The sequence below is a fragment of the Camelus ferus genome, chromosome 5, assembly GCF_009834535.1.
Source record: "Camelus ferus isolate YT-003-E chromosome 5, BCGSAC_Cfer_1.0, whole genome shotgun sequence".
Taxonomy (NCBI): Eukaryota; Metazoa; Chordata; class Mammalia; order Artiodactyla; family Camelidae; genus Camelus; species Camelus ferus.
The window spans coordinates 33,216,604-33,232,107 of NC_045700.1; the positions used below are offsets into that span (position 1 = coordinate 33,216,604).

Sequence of the window (15,504 nt, forward strand, 5' to 3'; positions counted from 1 at the left end):
GGTAAGGAAAGATCTAGTATCTTCAGCAACTTTGAAGTATTGTTGACTATAATTGTTATGCTGTGCATTTGATCTCTAGAACTTATTCATCTTTTAGTTGCAGATTTGTAACCTTTACCAACATCTTCCCAATTTCCCTACCTCCAGCCTTTGGTAACCACCATTGTACCCTGGTTTCTATGAGTCTGACTTTTTCAGATTCCACATATAAGTGATATTATATAGTATTTGTCTTTCTCTGTCTGGTTTGTCCCACTTAGCATAAGTCCTCTAGGTCCATCCATGCTGTCACAAGGGCAGGACTTCTTTCTTTATCATGGTTGAATAATATTTCCCTGTATTTATAATACCACATTTTCTTTACCCATTCATCCACTGACAGACAATTAAGTTGTTTCCCTATCTTGGCTGTTGTGAAATAATGCTGCAATAAACATGGGAGTATACAGATCTCTTTGATACCTTGTTTTTATTTCCTTTGGATATATGCCCAGAAGTGGGATTGCTGGATCATCTGGTAGTTCTATTTTTAATTTTTTTGAGGAAACTCCATACTGTTTTCCACAGTGGCTGAAAGAATTTACATTCCCACCAACAGTGCACAAGGGTTCCCTTTTCTCCACATCTTCCCAACACTTGTTATCTCTTGTCTTCTTGATTATAGCCATTCCAACAGATGTGAGGTGATATCTCATTGTGGCTTTGATTTTTATTTCCCTGATGATTAATGACGTTAAACATCTTTTCCTGTATCTGTTGCTTCACAACAAATTCAATCAAATTTGGGGATATTGTAGGTATAGTTTCCAAGTTCAGAGATTTGTTCTGATCTCAAGAGGGCTCCTCTAAATATCTCTTTTCCCATTTCTCTCCAGTATACCACCTGTCCTACAGTTTAGCTCATATTTCCCATCAATATATTAATCTCCTATCAATTGCTTTTCACCAAAAAGTCCAGTTTCTGACTTGCCTCTCTTGTTGTTGGCATGCAACCCTGCCTCATGAGCCAGAGTGAGGGTAATCAGGGGCTCCAGTATTCTCAGCAGCACCATACCATAGGTAGAGCCTCTGTCCTTGAGTAATGACTAGACAGAATAAGCGTGCCCCCACCTCTCAGCCACACTCACCTGGACCTGAGCTTCAGAAACAGGTAGCTGGGAGCAAGATGAGAACTGCTGGTATTCTGCACCCACAGGAAAGACAGTCCTTTAACTTATTGCTGGAGAGAGAGAGAGAGAGAGAACTTGGTTTTTGGCTGCTCCAGTCTAGAGTAGAATTTGTGTCTCACTCAGCTGGGAGGAGGAAGGGATGAAGGGCATGAGTCCTTATTTAAATACCCCAGACTCTTGCAGTTCTTACTGAGTTATAGTAAATTTTCTTGAATAAATATTTCTTTGTTTATTGTATACCCTTAGGAGCACTTCCTAAAATATTAAACAGTTATTTTTATTTATAACTTTCACCAGTGTTACTGGGGAGTGGGGCTTGCAGAGCTCCTCAGATAGTCACTGGAGAAGTGAAATTCTCATTTTGTTTTTTTTTCTTTAAGTATATTTGATTTACAATATTATACTAGTTTCATCTGTACAACATAATGATTCAATATTTTTATAGATTATACTCCACTTAAAGTTACTATAAAATATTGGCTATCTTCCCCATGCTGGACAATTTATCCTCATATTTTATTTATTTTATACATAGTGGCTGGTATGTATTAACCCCCTACCACTATCTTGCTCCTCTCCTCACCCCTCTTCCAACTGGTAACCGCTAGTTCTTCTCTAAATCTGTGAGTCTGTTTTTGTTTTGTTATACTCATTCACTTGTTTTATTTTTTAGATTATGCATGTAAGTGATAACATACAGTATTTGTCTTTCTCGATCAGACTTATTTTACTAAGCATAATACCCTCCAGGTCCAACCACATTGTTACAAATGGCAGCCATTTTTTTTCAACTGCAAAAATATTAACAGATTCTATTCTATGTAAATAGAATCATGAGTGTTCTCTTGTTATGGTTGGTTCTTTCACTCACTGTTGTGCCTCTGAGATACATCTATGTTTGCATGTAGCAGTAATTTCTTTTCCTTTTCTGGATAATATTTCACGAATATGCCACTATCCTCTAGAATGTTATTTGGTCTCAGGCTATCATAAATAAAACCCCTATGACAATTTTCATACATTTTTTGATGAACATAAACAGTCATTTGTTCTTAGCATATTTCTAGAAATAGAATTTATGGGTCATGGAATATATGTATGTTTAGCCTTAGTAACATTTCTTAATTTCTCTAAATTAATTTTCCAGTATATATTCCCACCTTCAGTAAATGAGTATTTTAATTGCTCCATAGCCTACCCAAAATTTGCTATTGTCTGGTCCTTTTAATTTTAGCCCTTTTGATAGGGCCCTAGTGGTATTTTATTGTAGTTATAATTTGTATTTCCATGAAAACAAACAATGTTAAGTATCTTGTCATATGTTGGCCAATTATTCAACTACTTATTAGTTTATTTCAGATCCCAATTGTTGTTGTTTGCCCATAGTTTTAAAAAAATTGTTTGGTTATCTTTTTCTATTTATTTTTTACAAGTTCTTTATATATTATGTCAGATAAATGCATTGAAAATATTTCCTCCTAGTCTGTGGCCCATCTCTTCCTTATTTTAATGATGTCTTCTGATTAATAAAATTAGATATTTTAATAAACTCCAGTTGAACAATCTGTTCTTTTGGCTAATATTTTGGTATAATTTTAAAGAAATCTTTTCCTCCATCAGGGTCATAAATACATTGTCTTTTGTTTTTTCCTATTAACTTGATAGTTTTACATTTCACACTTGGATCTAGAAACTACCTTAAATTACTATTTGTGCGCAGTATAGAATAGAGTTTAAAGTCCATTTTTATCTGTCTATCTATCTATCTATCTATCTATCTATCTATCTATCTATGTAATTGGTCCATCATCATTTATTAAAAAGACAACATTGTCCCCTCTAAATTGTCACTTTATAAGCAGGCCTACTTTTAAATTCTTTGCTTAGCTGCTTTGATGTTTTTATCTATGCCTGCACCAGTACCACACTGGCTTAATTTCTCAAGCTTTACAACATTTTGATATCTAGAGGTGTATGTTCCTCAGCTTTGTTCCAGAGTAAGATTACCATGGCTATTTTTTGGCTCTTTGCATTTACATATATTTCACGATCAGTTTTTTTCTTCTTTTAATTTACACACACACACACAAATTATACCCCAAAGTCCAATCACTGGGTCAAAACTATTAAATTGGGCAATCATTATTTACCCATAAGAAAAAAGAGACCCAAGGAATTACTTTAGAAAAGTTTTGGAGGGCAATAGTTGGGAATATTCTAAAGGAAAATAAAACATGTTTTAGTTTGATATTCTTATCTGTAAAATAACATAGAAGATTTGGGCAAAGCTAATTAAGAAACAATTGCTTCATACTTATATATCCAAACCACATTTTGAAGGTAAACAACTCCAGTTCAACTCTAGTTCAACTCGATCATAAAGCATTTTCTTCACATTTGTTATTAAAAAGACTGTACCGATTATCAACCAGGCATTATCAATTTCGGCATAAAACTATTCTTTAATTGTTTTCTGTATGTGAGCATTATCTCTCCAAAAAGAGTATGAGTCCCCTAAGGGCAAAAGACCTTGAGATATCCTTCTGTCCCCCTTGGCTAGACAACCTGTAGTACTTAGTGAAATGCTCAGCATATTGAAATATTCAAAAATACCTCTTAATTAATTGTCAGTTAACTGAGGCCTTTCTGCTGTCTATCTTATTATTTGGGATTTTCTATATATTTTCCAACTAGCTCAGGTAATAATACTGAATAGAGACAGATTTCTTTGCAAGTAACTAGATTATCTTTTCAATTTCTCCTTGTAGCGATAGTGGTTATCCATGTTGAGCACCTTATATTAACACAACCATGAGTTTAAAAAAAATTCCTAATGGCAAAATAAAATCTTGAAAGACAGTGCCTCGAAATAAGCACAGAGAATACAGTCCACAAGTGAAGACACCTTTAGGTCCCCGCACACCTACTCAGTCGTCTAATCACACACAGTAGAAGGCTAACCACAAAACAGACATATTGTGATTATCTGTAAACATTAGAGGATGTAGCATCGAGCTGTATTTCCTCTACCAGGACTCTAAGCCATAAACTTGTAAGTACATTAGAAGCCGACACTCTTAGCAGACTTTGCTGAATTGCTGGCAGCGTCAACATCTGATCGATATGCATGTTCACCAGCCAAGCTGACTAGTACATCTGTTCTGTGAAGAAACATACATTCTGCCTCTAGTACAATCAGTGTAATTAAAAATTAACATGCATTAATTGTTAGAGCTGATGTAAACAGCTGATGTTCCACTTAGCACTGTCTTCTGTACATATCATTAGGCAAAGCCAAATATTGTTAAGTAAACAGGCAGAGCTTACAAAAAGGAGAGAAATAGAAAACTAATTTCAACTAAATAAACTGACACTGTATTATAAGTCAAATTAAAACCATTAACCACAGCCAGATTAGGCTCTGGATCTTCAGAGGAAAACAATTATAAAAGTCACATTTAATTATTTGAATCTTATTTTGGTAAATGTATTTAAGCTCAGCCAGAAATAGAGTCTGTGCGTGTGTGATATACTAGGATTTCAGAAGAGCAGCAAAGAACTCTAGGAAAAGTATGATTCAGGATTGATTTATGGCTGGAACATTCCGTGAAAATGCATCATTCACAGCCACTCCAGTAACCAGCTTTCTCTGGGGAGACCCAAATCTGATGTTTAATGTTAAAAAGAGTCTATTTTCTTCTGCATGCATCTGCATAACTGCCATCACTGTCAGTGGGAGTTACAGGCACATACTGAGAAGAGAATATACATCTCATGAGTTAAGTCTTGCCTGACTTTTTTTTTTTTTTTTTAATAATGTCAGGGCAAAATGATTTCTCCATCTTGAGTCAAAACCAAAAAGAAAGAAAAAAAAAAAATCAGCAACTCCAACAAGCAAATCTGTCCAGCGAGGTACCTTCCCAGTTCAGAGAGCAGTTCTGTCTTTACGCATTGCCTGGGGCAGTCAGCTGCTAGGGCCCCAGGCACTTCCTCCTCTGCTGAGCCTGTCCCTGCAAGTGGCTTGCCTGTCTCTTGAGTCCGATTTAAAATAGTGCGAATCTGAATTTTGAGAATGATTTCTTAGGCTGTTTCCTCATGAAGCTGACTTATCAAGAAATCACTGGGGAAATCGTTGCCATACCACTCAGAATCAACCTTTTTTGTTTTTGTCATAATGGCAAAGCCATTATAAAGAGAATAAAGACAGAAAAACTCCCTTAGCATAGGGGCCTGCAATGGTGAAACCTCTGCTGTGACTACATAGTGCTTGAGACAGTGTTTGTGTTATTTATTCATAATTTTATTAAATTTGACTGGAGACTGAATTAGTTCATGTATTAGGGAAGATATAAAAATGTTGAATCTACTCATAACAAACAACATTAGACGTGTCAAGGATCACAGGAATCAAAATGAAGCCTATAAAAGTTAAATAAGTTACATAAATTTAGGCATGACTATAAAAGCTAGCTTATGAGCTTCTAAGTTTTCTGTTTGCTATTCAAAACTGCCATCAATCTTCATGCTTTAAACATAAAATTTAAAAGTTGGTGGTTATAACTGTTTTTGAGAATTTAAAGTAAAAACCTAAAAGACATCATCATTATTATTATAAAAGTGTCTGATATTTACAGAATACCAAGCCTGTAACATTAAATATCAGTTTACTATCTGAAAACATAATTTTCAAAATTGTGGCATAACATTAAATATATTTTTCTCTTTTTTTAAATCAAAAAACTGATTTAAAAGTATTGGATAAACTATATAAGCAAAATAATTTTAAAAGGATGCCATAACAAATTAAAAGTTCACATATATCCAATGCATGGATTATTGATTGAGAAAGCAAAACATGTTTCCAACAGAACCTATATTGAACATTAAGTATTTCTTTGATTTTGTTTTTTCAAATTACTCAGAAAATCTCAGTGATCTTATGGTACCTGAAAACATGAATATCTCCAAGCAGTACTTTGTAAAGTATTGTAGATACTGATAGTTTGTGCAATTAGGATAACCTTGTTTTTTACTTTGAAAATTTCTTTTTAAAATATTTCTCATATCATTTTATTTTCTTGACATTACACACACACACACACAGACACTTCAATCAATTCTGAAAAATTCTGCATAATTGTAGTTCCCCTATTAGTACAGTAAGTAGACTAGAATTTGTACAAATTAAAAATTATGAAAGATGTGTACCTCCTTTGTTAGAACTTGAAAATAGTAAAGGTGTCTTCTTCATTTTCAAGGAAAGGTGAGACCAAGAAAATATGTTGTTCATGAAAAGAATAACAATACATTTTTCTATAACATTTTTATGAGGATCTCATATACTATGTAATAATGAGTCTTAAATCCTCAGTGTACTTGCAAATACACATTTTTTTCCAAAGAAGAAAGTATGAGTTTATGTTATCTTAAATCCCTTACAGTCTATAGGAGGCTTTCATGAATATGGTAGCAATAAATGTTTGTCATACAAAAAAGGAGAAAAATATAGAAAGATTACTTACTTGTGGTTATTAAAACTTCATTAATGCGTGATAGTGTTAACTCGTATTTCTTGGAATGTAACAAACATGTTTAAGGATCGACTGATCTAATTGATATCATTTTCTGTGTGTTATTTAATTTTGGAACAACTTATCCATTCTCTTTTTCATGGTACGGCCAGGTCAAAGCCTTTTTGTTCATATTTGATTGTGCCTTCAAGGTGATGGAATTTTCAGCCATTGATACATATGATTAATAGTAAGAAATACATTTGCACCCAAATTCTCTAGTTACATGCCAACCTATCAATAATTTTGGCAATGTGATTTGACAAATAAAATGAAGAAACTGATAGTCACTTTTTCTGTGTGTAACAGAGCAATATCCAATGTCAATATCACCACTAATCATATCATCCTTTTATTTGTATCTCAAGGAAAAAGTCATACAGTTATGTCTGGTTTTCATCATCAGTTTGTTAATGATTGCTCTTCCTTGCTATAGGATTCTTCAGACATTCACTTCTTTTCTCCATTCCTTTGTCCAAAATTACAACTGTGATGTGCTATGAAGCTATAATTACAGGCATGACTATGTATTTTCAAGGTACAAATAAGGCGAAATAACACTCCTCACAGGTTCCCCTTGGGTTTTCCATTATTTATAAGTGATGTGATCAGAGGGTGGGTGCTACATAAGTGATCCATCAGGAAGACTTGAAATGCCTCAGAAGAGGTATGCAAAGGAGAGGTGAGAAGAGGTTAAGGATAATCTTTTTGTCATTTCAGCATTTAGACTTTTATTAGTTAAGAACTAGAAGTCAGGTATCACCATTCACACTAAAGGCAAGGAGTGTCTCTAGTACTGAAACACTCTGTCAGGGTCCTTAAGGAAACAGGGATCTTGAAACAACTGCCACTGTAATTCAAAATCTCAGAAACACTTTCACTGAAGTTACCCAAACAGTAGAGAAGAGTGACAGGGATGGATGTAGTTAGAAGCATCATCTGAATACAGGGAAATTAAAATTCAACTCAGACTTTACTCAACCTATAAAAAAAAAAAAATTACTGAGTTCTTCTAAAAAGATAAAAGCAGTCAACCAAATTCACCTTGGCCCTTGACCTGCCCCGAAGTCCACCTGTGTTTCCTTAGTTTACTCTCTCTCCAAAGCTCTACATTGCAGGGACAGCAGTGTCTGTTTCAGACTTTCTTCCTCAAACCCCTGACCATGCCCTTTGCTCTCAAGGGAGACTTAACCTCCTAATTCACAGATTACAAAGAAGCCAGAAAGTGAAGATTGCCTTAAGATCCTGCCACTAAACCTGCAAAACCATTGCATCTTTATCCCCTTTACCTCCTCCTTTATTTAAAAATAAATGTTATCCTTTTTATAAGACTACTTTCCTGCTGTCTTCTAGATTCTACCCTTTCTGACTTCTCAGAGAGCCTGCTCTACCCATTTAATGATTGCTTCTTCCTAGAAGCCACATTTCTGGAAAATGCCATTTGCATGATAATGTCTCCAGTTTTTATCTCTTATTCATTCCTAATCATCAGTTTGCATTTTCAGAGGAGCAGATACCAGTACAAAATTAAGTGTGCAAGCAGAGATTTCTTGGGGAAAATACCTATAAAGGAGAAAGGGGAGGGAGCACAGAAGGTGGGCAGAGCTTTCAGACATGAGCCCTTGAAGAAGAGAGCATGCAGGAAGGAAGATTGATTAGCGAGAGTCTCAAGGCTGTAACATAGTTCTAGGATAGTTTCAGCCTGGCCAGTGGGGACACCTCCAACCAGAGCTGCCCAGTTAAGGAATGCCAGGTCTCTCAAGAATGGACCTGCCTTATACTCCTACTGTGCTCAGTCATTGGCTTTAAGTAGCCAATGGGAAATATGGACTCTGCTCCAATGGTGGAAAATCCAGAAGGACCATGGCTGGAGTCACCATTCAGTTATGCTCCTGCAGCAGGATGTTAGAGTGAGGCATTCTCTTGACAACACTTTCAGCCTCCTGAGCATGAAGATTGGAATTATATATGCACTGCGCATGATTAGGATACTAGAGAAATAGTAGTCAGTAAATATGCCTAGTATCCATTTTAGCAGCATGATCTTGGAGACATTGTCTTCTTCTATTCCTCACCATACATACATTCAGTCATTTGAACTAAGAATTAGAACAGCTGAGTCAGATCCTTCACTCTACCATCAATTAAGTGTGAAACCTTCAGTTAATCTCCCTATCCCTCAGCATCTGCATCTTGGGGATGTGCCCTGCATGTGAGTGTCATTCTTCAGGTGAGTTTCTTTAAAAAAAAAAGTTGAATTTCACTGGACTAGATGACCTTTATGGTCCTCTCCAGCTCTAAAATACATTGTTGCCAGGCTAGAAAATATTGAGCTGAGTGTACAAGTGTACAGTGTAACATCACTCAATTATATTAAATAGTTTTTATTATAATGTCCTTTTCATGTAGTCTTCTTCTATTAATCCAATACTTAGTCAATTTTTTTTTTCACTAATTCTAGTTCCATGTTGACTTCATACTGACAGGTTATATCCCTGCTCCTTCAGCCTCAGTTCCCAGAGCTATCCAGCTTACCAACTGGCCAGGATTCCAGAGGTCTGCTTACAATAGCTTAACTTCTCTCTTCCTCAGTTTCCTCATGTGTAAAATGGGTGTCATAATTAGGTTTTCCGTAGAAAATTAAATGAATTAACTTTCTTAAAGTGCTTGACACACAGCTTTTTATAAAGCTGTCAATTATTATTACAGTAAAGAATTGGATCCTTTTTCATTTACCCTGGTTGATTTTTGAATTAATTACCTATCATTGTGAGTATCACAACCTTTCAACCTTTTTTTTTTTTTTTTAAATCTCCAGGCTTTTAAGTATTTTTCTAGTTTGTTAGATACCATAAGCCCCTAACATGTATTTAATAATTTCAGGGCTTCATTTTCTCTTTGAGTAAGCAACTTTTTGTTACCAAAACAAAATGAAACAAAACAAAAACACACCCAAATTAATTTTCCTTTTGGTTTCCAATTTTTGTACCCATCAGTTCCTCCTTGTGACCCACCATCCTTCTAACCTACAGTCTGAGTATGTAGCACCTTATAGCTTAACTAATAAATTAAGAGTATTTAGTGGAACTGTCGTTATGTTCTTGTACCTACACTGCAATGACCATGGCCTCAGACCAAATGAACACTCTCAAATCCATTACAACTTTAAGGGAGGGACAGTTTTCCTACCATAAATATTTATTAAAGACTGCATGGGAACTCTAGGACTTTTAGGGACAGAATATAAACCCTCCTTCCTAAAAGTTGTCCCCTACCACCAGGTAGAAGACCCACAAAGCTCAGTTCTTCTCAGATGAAGACTATACTACCTAACATTCCAGAGGACAAAGAAAAGAAGAGTCTTTTTTAACACCCTACCTAGTTTGCGGAATTACAGGAATTTAGCAGAAAAGCCCACATATACTCAGTACTCCCTCCTACTCTCACCTCAGCTTGTACTTACTCCCATTGCACCCCCAGGCAATATGGCATGAAAAGGCTCAGCAAGAAATATTCATTTGTAAAAGAAAAACAAATCATTATAGCAACACTCACTGGTCATTCTGTAGCAAATGTGCAATGCTCAGATTTTGTATTTTCCTGAAATAACATGCACATTTTAGGCATGAAATTATGATTGTTTGACTGTGAAATGCTGCACCCAAACACCATGTGGCTTTTAGCAGCATATCATCATATCAAGAACTATTTTTACCCTTTGGCGATTTTTCCTGCTTTGGCTCTGAAAGCTAGTCCATACGGTATTTGTATGTGGCATCAGTGGCAAAGATTTTTATAAGAGTAGATTTCTTATGTAGTCCCATTTACCAATGATAGCACAGAATCTAAAAGAGAAATTAAAATAACCTGCTTTCAGGTTCAACTGGGAAGAAATAAAGTCATAGCGAATATGAAAGAAAAAGAAAAAAAGATAAGAAAGGACTTAAAGCGTACTTTTCTGCTCTTTCTGACTTTCCATAAAAAATGATTTTAGTACTTTCTAAGTTTTAGAATATCAGAAAAATAATAGCCTATTTACAACACATATTCTACATTTCCTCCCCAATGACTTTGGATCCTACTGGCAGTGAATTTTGTCCAACATCTCATTTGATGAAAGCGGACAGAAATCCTTAGAACTTCCGTGCATTTGCTGCCTTTCAGAAGCCTGGGAAGAAGAAAAGAGCAACTTCTTACAAGATTTAAGCACATATTGGTCCCCTTCCAGGATGCAGACATGAAGCCATATAAGAAATATTTTGAAAAGACAACCAAAATTAGCCAAACTCTTTAAACTTCCAAAATGCTTGGAGCAAAAGTCTGTTTTAGTTTAATCCAAATTAGTTTGCAGACTTAACTAGAAAGAGAAGCTACAGGAAAATATGAGCTGGCTTAACGTTTGTGTCTTGTCTATAACTACAAAGTTGGCTTTTGTCTCTTTAAGAGGCAGATCTGGTTATGGGGTTTTCCAAACATGTGATGACATGAAGGTATAGTAACACTGAGCTTGGATCCTTAGACTCAAAAATTCAATTTGCATTGAAAACAAAATAAAACTATGCTAATTCATACAAAACTCCTACCATCTTGCCCACTTTAAGAAAATAATAGTGTTAGAAAGATAAATTAAATCAGTATTATTTTATACTCACCCAATATGTACTGCTGTTTGACTTGGGGAACAATTTCCAAAGCTGCAGAAATGACTTTAAGGTCTGCTATTGTTAATCATAGCATCTCCTTCATATAGTTACTCTTGCAGTTACCTCTTTAAGGAGCTTTCAAGCACTATTCTTTTACAATAAAATGCTCCAGAGTTTCTATATTTAAACAGAAGCTCAACTTTTCCATGCAACCTAACTTGGCGCATATGTATTGCAAAGAAATTCCATTTTGTCAGTTGATTTATTGTTGTATCAAAAGGAATAAACTCTTGAACCCCAGGGGAGAAAAATTATGCTGTTCCATTCTACTCATGACATTTCAACATAGGCCAACAAATAACTGGAATTATTCTCTCAAGTGAAGAAACTGAAATAATTTTTTTAAAAGCAAAATTTTGTCCCAATCAATGTTTTTGTAAACCTTTATAAGAATTGTTCTTCTTTCAGACAGTGCTCAAGTTTCATTTTATAAGTTTATCTTTTCTAGAAAAGTATTGCTAAACCATTTGTTCTTTAAAATTTATCATCCAACTTAAAAGGGAAGATACTAGGTAAAGAAACAAACGTATGAAGTAATGCATTTCCTTCTAGCTAATTCTTTTAGTGAAATATCTGCCTGATAATTGGACATGGTTGAAGCAGTGTATCGGTTCTTGTCATTTCTGGACATATGTTTAAAGGGCCATTCAACAATAGCAGCAGCCTCAGTAATAAAGATTAACCATTATTAAATGTTTATAGGCTTCTGCAAATGCTACAATGAAATAAAATAAAGTTCTCAATCTTGAGAAGGAAGACTTATTATGATCTCCTTTTAGAGATGAATGTGAAGCACACAGTAGTTGTGTAGTTTGCTCCAGATCACAAATCTAGCAGAAGGCAGGCAGGACATTGAAACTATTTGTTTGACTTTAAAGCCCATGTGTGAATTACCACTCATTCCTCTGCTGTTTCCTTCCTGCACCAGAAACTAGCCACTGGGTACCTAATAAGCTCGATTACCAAGAATTGCCTTTAGTGTGATTTTCTTTCTTCGCTCCTCTGCCTCACCCTCCCACTACCAAAAGGGGGAAAACTGCCATTAAAAATGGAGGGTGGCTTTCTGAAAGGGTATTTGCATGATAGCAAGGCCAACAGACTTCTGAGTTACTACATTCAATTTACTCAATTATGATCATCAAACAAAAGACAGGGGCAAGGAGTATCAAATGGGAAATGCCTAAATTAAGTTTCTCATTTTCCCCAAATGTGAATATCAAGAAGACTACTCTAATGAAGAAAAGCAGCATGTAACTTCTCTAAAAGAGAACTGCGGTCCTTTTAGCTGTTTCAGTGTGTTATTCAGCTTTATGCTGTGAAGCAACTCACAGTACTCCAATTGTTTCCTCACTCAGCTACATGTAAAATGTGTACTTAGGAATGCTTTATAAGACATTCAACAAAGTCTTTCTTATTTAACTGCAGTGATTAGAAGAGGCAAGCATTTCATTTTGGCACAGTGTGGCTCACTACCTCATTTCATCCTGTTTGAAATATTACTCAGAGTTCAGAATGCCAAGCTTTGAGCAGAGAAGAACAATGTGTGGTTTTTTTAAAAAAAATAAAATAAAATAACAATAGTGATGATGAGAAAAGAGTGAAATAATGTAATTCTTGATTCTGTCAGATGGCACCTCGTTTGGGGAAGAAACAAGTGAGTCCCATGATGTTACCAAAACAGCATCTAAAAAAAATCCCTGAGATTACAAAAGAAGCAAAGTTTAAAACTACCCTGTAGGAGTGAGGGTCAACCAAAGCACTGGGTGACTAGATGAGAAAGACTCGAAGAAAATGTCTGTGAGAAGAGCTATTGATGAGGGGGAGGAAAAAATTGTCAGGCAGCCTAAAAACAAACCTGACCTTAACGGTGACCATATTAAACATATAACAGAAAACCTCATGGAGCAAAACCAGGCAGTGAAGAAAACAAGCAAAAGCTACATGGAGTCACTTAAACATTTTTCATTAGATAACTAAAATATTTAAGTGGTGGCCCCTGACATTTCTTGGTGTTCCATGTATGTCAGTTCCAGATTTTGCTCCAAAAAGGAAGAAAATCTATTTCTCCATGAATATAGAATGAGATCATGCATTGAAGCTACAAATCATGTTAGAAAATTGTGGTCTGTGACCTCAACCCCAACCATCTTTAGGTGAAGAAACTCTAAGTCCAAATAAATTAAATGACTGTCCAATGCCACTGGTGTAGTTATTGTCAGAGCTGTACTCAACAGGGCCCGAGTGTGTGACCACAGCCAGGGAAGTTATTTTTAATCCCTTCATGTTAAACCGTATATTTATTTTTTCACATTTTTACAATCCTGAAATAGGAGTACATTTACAATTAATGCATCTATTTTAAAAAGCCATCTTTTATTTCTTTTATTTTCTTCCCTTCTCTTCTTCCTTTCTTTCTTTTCCTTCTTTCCTCCCTTCCTTCCTTTCTTCCTCACTTTTCCTCTTTTATTTTCCCTCCTAAAGAGCCGTTGTTAAATCTATGATCCATCTTACATTCTTGAATCTTTTAGACAGACTTCCAGAGTGAGAGCTAAGCCAATGAAGTACAATCCTCAGTGAACAGATCACGGATACGATGGAACTTTTGGGAGAATACCAATTCAAGCATAGCTAAAAAATTTTCTTGTTTAATTATTTCAAATCTCATGAAGCATTAGCTGTACAAGGACTAAAACAGATTTTTTCTAACTATAAAGCTAATGTATAATCTTCATTCTACCACATTAATTATTTTAATTATTGTTTTCATGTGGCAATTGTTAAGGTACAGAAAAACCACTGTGGTACCAGTTCAATCACCTTTATGCTTCTGGTCAGTACAAAGAACACTGAAACTGAGTCAACATTTTGTGAATGTCACCAGTGATGACAGTTAATGTATCTATAGACTAAGCCATAAAGTGTTTTTGCATACATCAGCAGTAGATCCAGAAAGTAAGGGTAGAAATTATTTCTGAGGACTAAATTTAAAGACAATGGGATATTTAAATTGAGATCTAATCAGCACAAATTCCGTTATGTCCTGGTACAATGAAATACTTGAAAAATTGTGATGGCAGAGACTCTTCCCTGGGTTTGTAGGCTAAACTTTTAAATAGTGGATAATTTAGGGGAGATTTACTGAAATTCACTCAGGATGCAACCTGGGTCTATAAATTTGGAGCACTTGGGCTTAGTTGTAATATTTTCAATTTCTATTACATGAAAGTGAAGTGAAATGTGTATAGTACGTTAAAGTAAAAATTCTACTTTATAAATAACTAAGATCCCATGTAAAATATGTACTCCGGAGTCCTAAACTGAATTCCACGTACTTTGAGTTTTCTCTGTTATAAAAACATTGTGGAAATTCAAGTAGTTACAGGAAGATAAAAGAGTCATTGCTAGCTTGCAAGTAGTATTAAGAATTTGACTCAAAAACCTCTAAACAGACATTCTTATCCCCATTTCTTAGCACAGAGCTTGCTATGCATTAAGTAATTGATAGATATTTATAAATCATTGGCTAAGTAAATAGACTAGGCTTATTGTCCCATCAAACACCTTCAACATTTTCAATACTTTCTAAGTAAACTTTGTTTCATGTGTAAGAAGAATACATACTGTATTTTTGCTGTTATTGTGGCTCTTAGCACTCTCTGTATTCTTTTTAGAGACATAGGTACATTATATCACCCCCTTGGTCCTTATTATAATGCCTTTGTAAGACTTAATCTTTGCATTACACACAGAATAGAATCTTGCAGTGGAAGACTCAATCAGTGTTTAATGTATTAATTATAAAGGAATAAATGTGATTGCATGAATGATTTTGAATAAATGGAATATTTATGAAAAAAGACAATGGTATATTGTTAAATTAAAAAAGAAAATCTACATATATACTTGGCTATACATTTTTAGATTATCTCATGTTCAAATCCTTTCTGGGAATAATCTCAACACAACTTCCTAAGGTGCCTCATTATATGGAAGAAAGGGAGGGGAGGGACTAAACCAGCACTGACCATCTATTTTTGTCTCTTTTTTTTCTGTATCAGCATC

At 35.1% G+C, this 15,504-nt stretch overlaps 1 long non-coding RNA gene across 1 annotated transcript in view; it reads right to left on the bottom strand.

The window, feature by feature from the left end:
* Nucleotides 1–11,574, bottom strand: part of LOC116663628 — a 124,098-nt gene extending 112,524 nt beyond the window's left edge. The window contains exons 1-2 of the long non-coding RNA XR_004319864.1: nt 11,392–11,574; nt 1,128–1,219 (exon numbers count right to left, since the gene is read on the bottom strand). This is a non-coding gene — a long non-coding RNA (uncharacterized LOC116663628). The remainder of the gene's footprint in view (nt 1–1,127; nt 1,220–11,391) is intronic.
* Between the last annotated feature and the right edge of the window lie 3,930 nt (nt 11,575–15,504).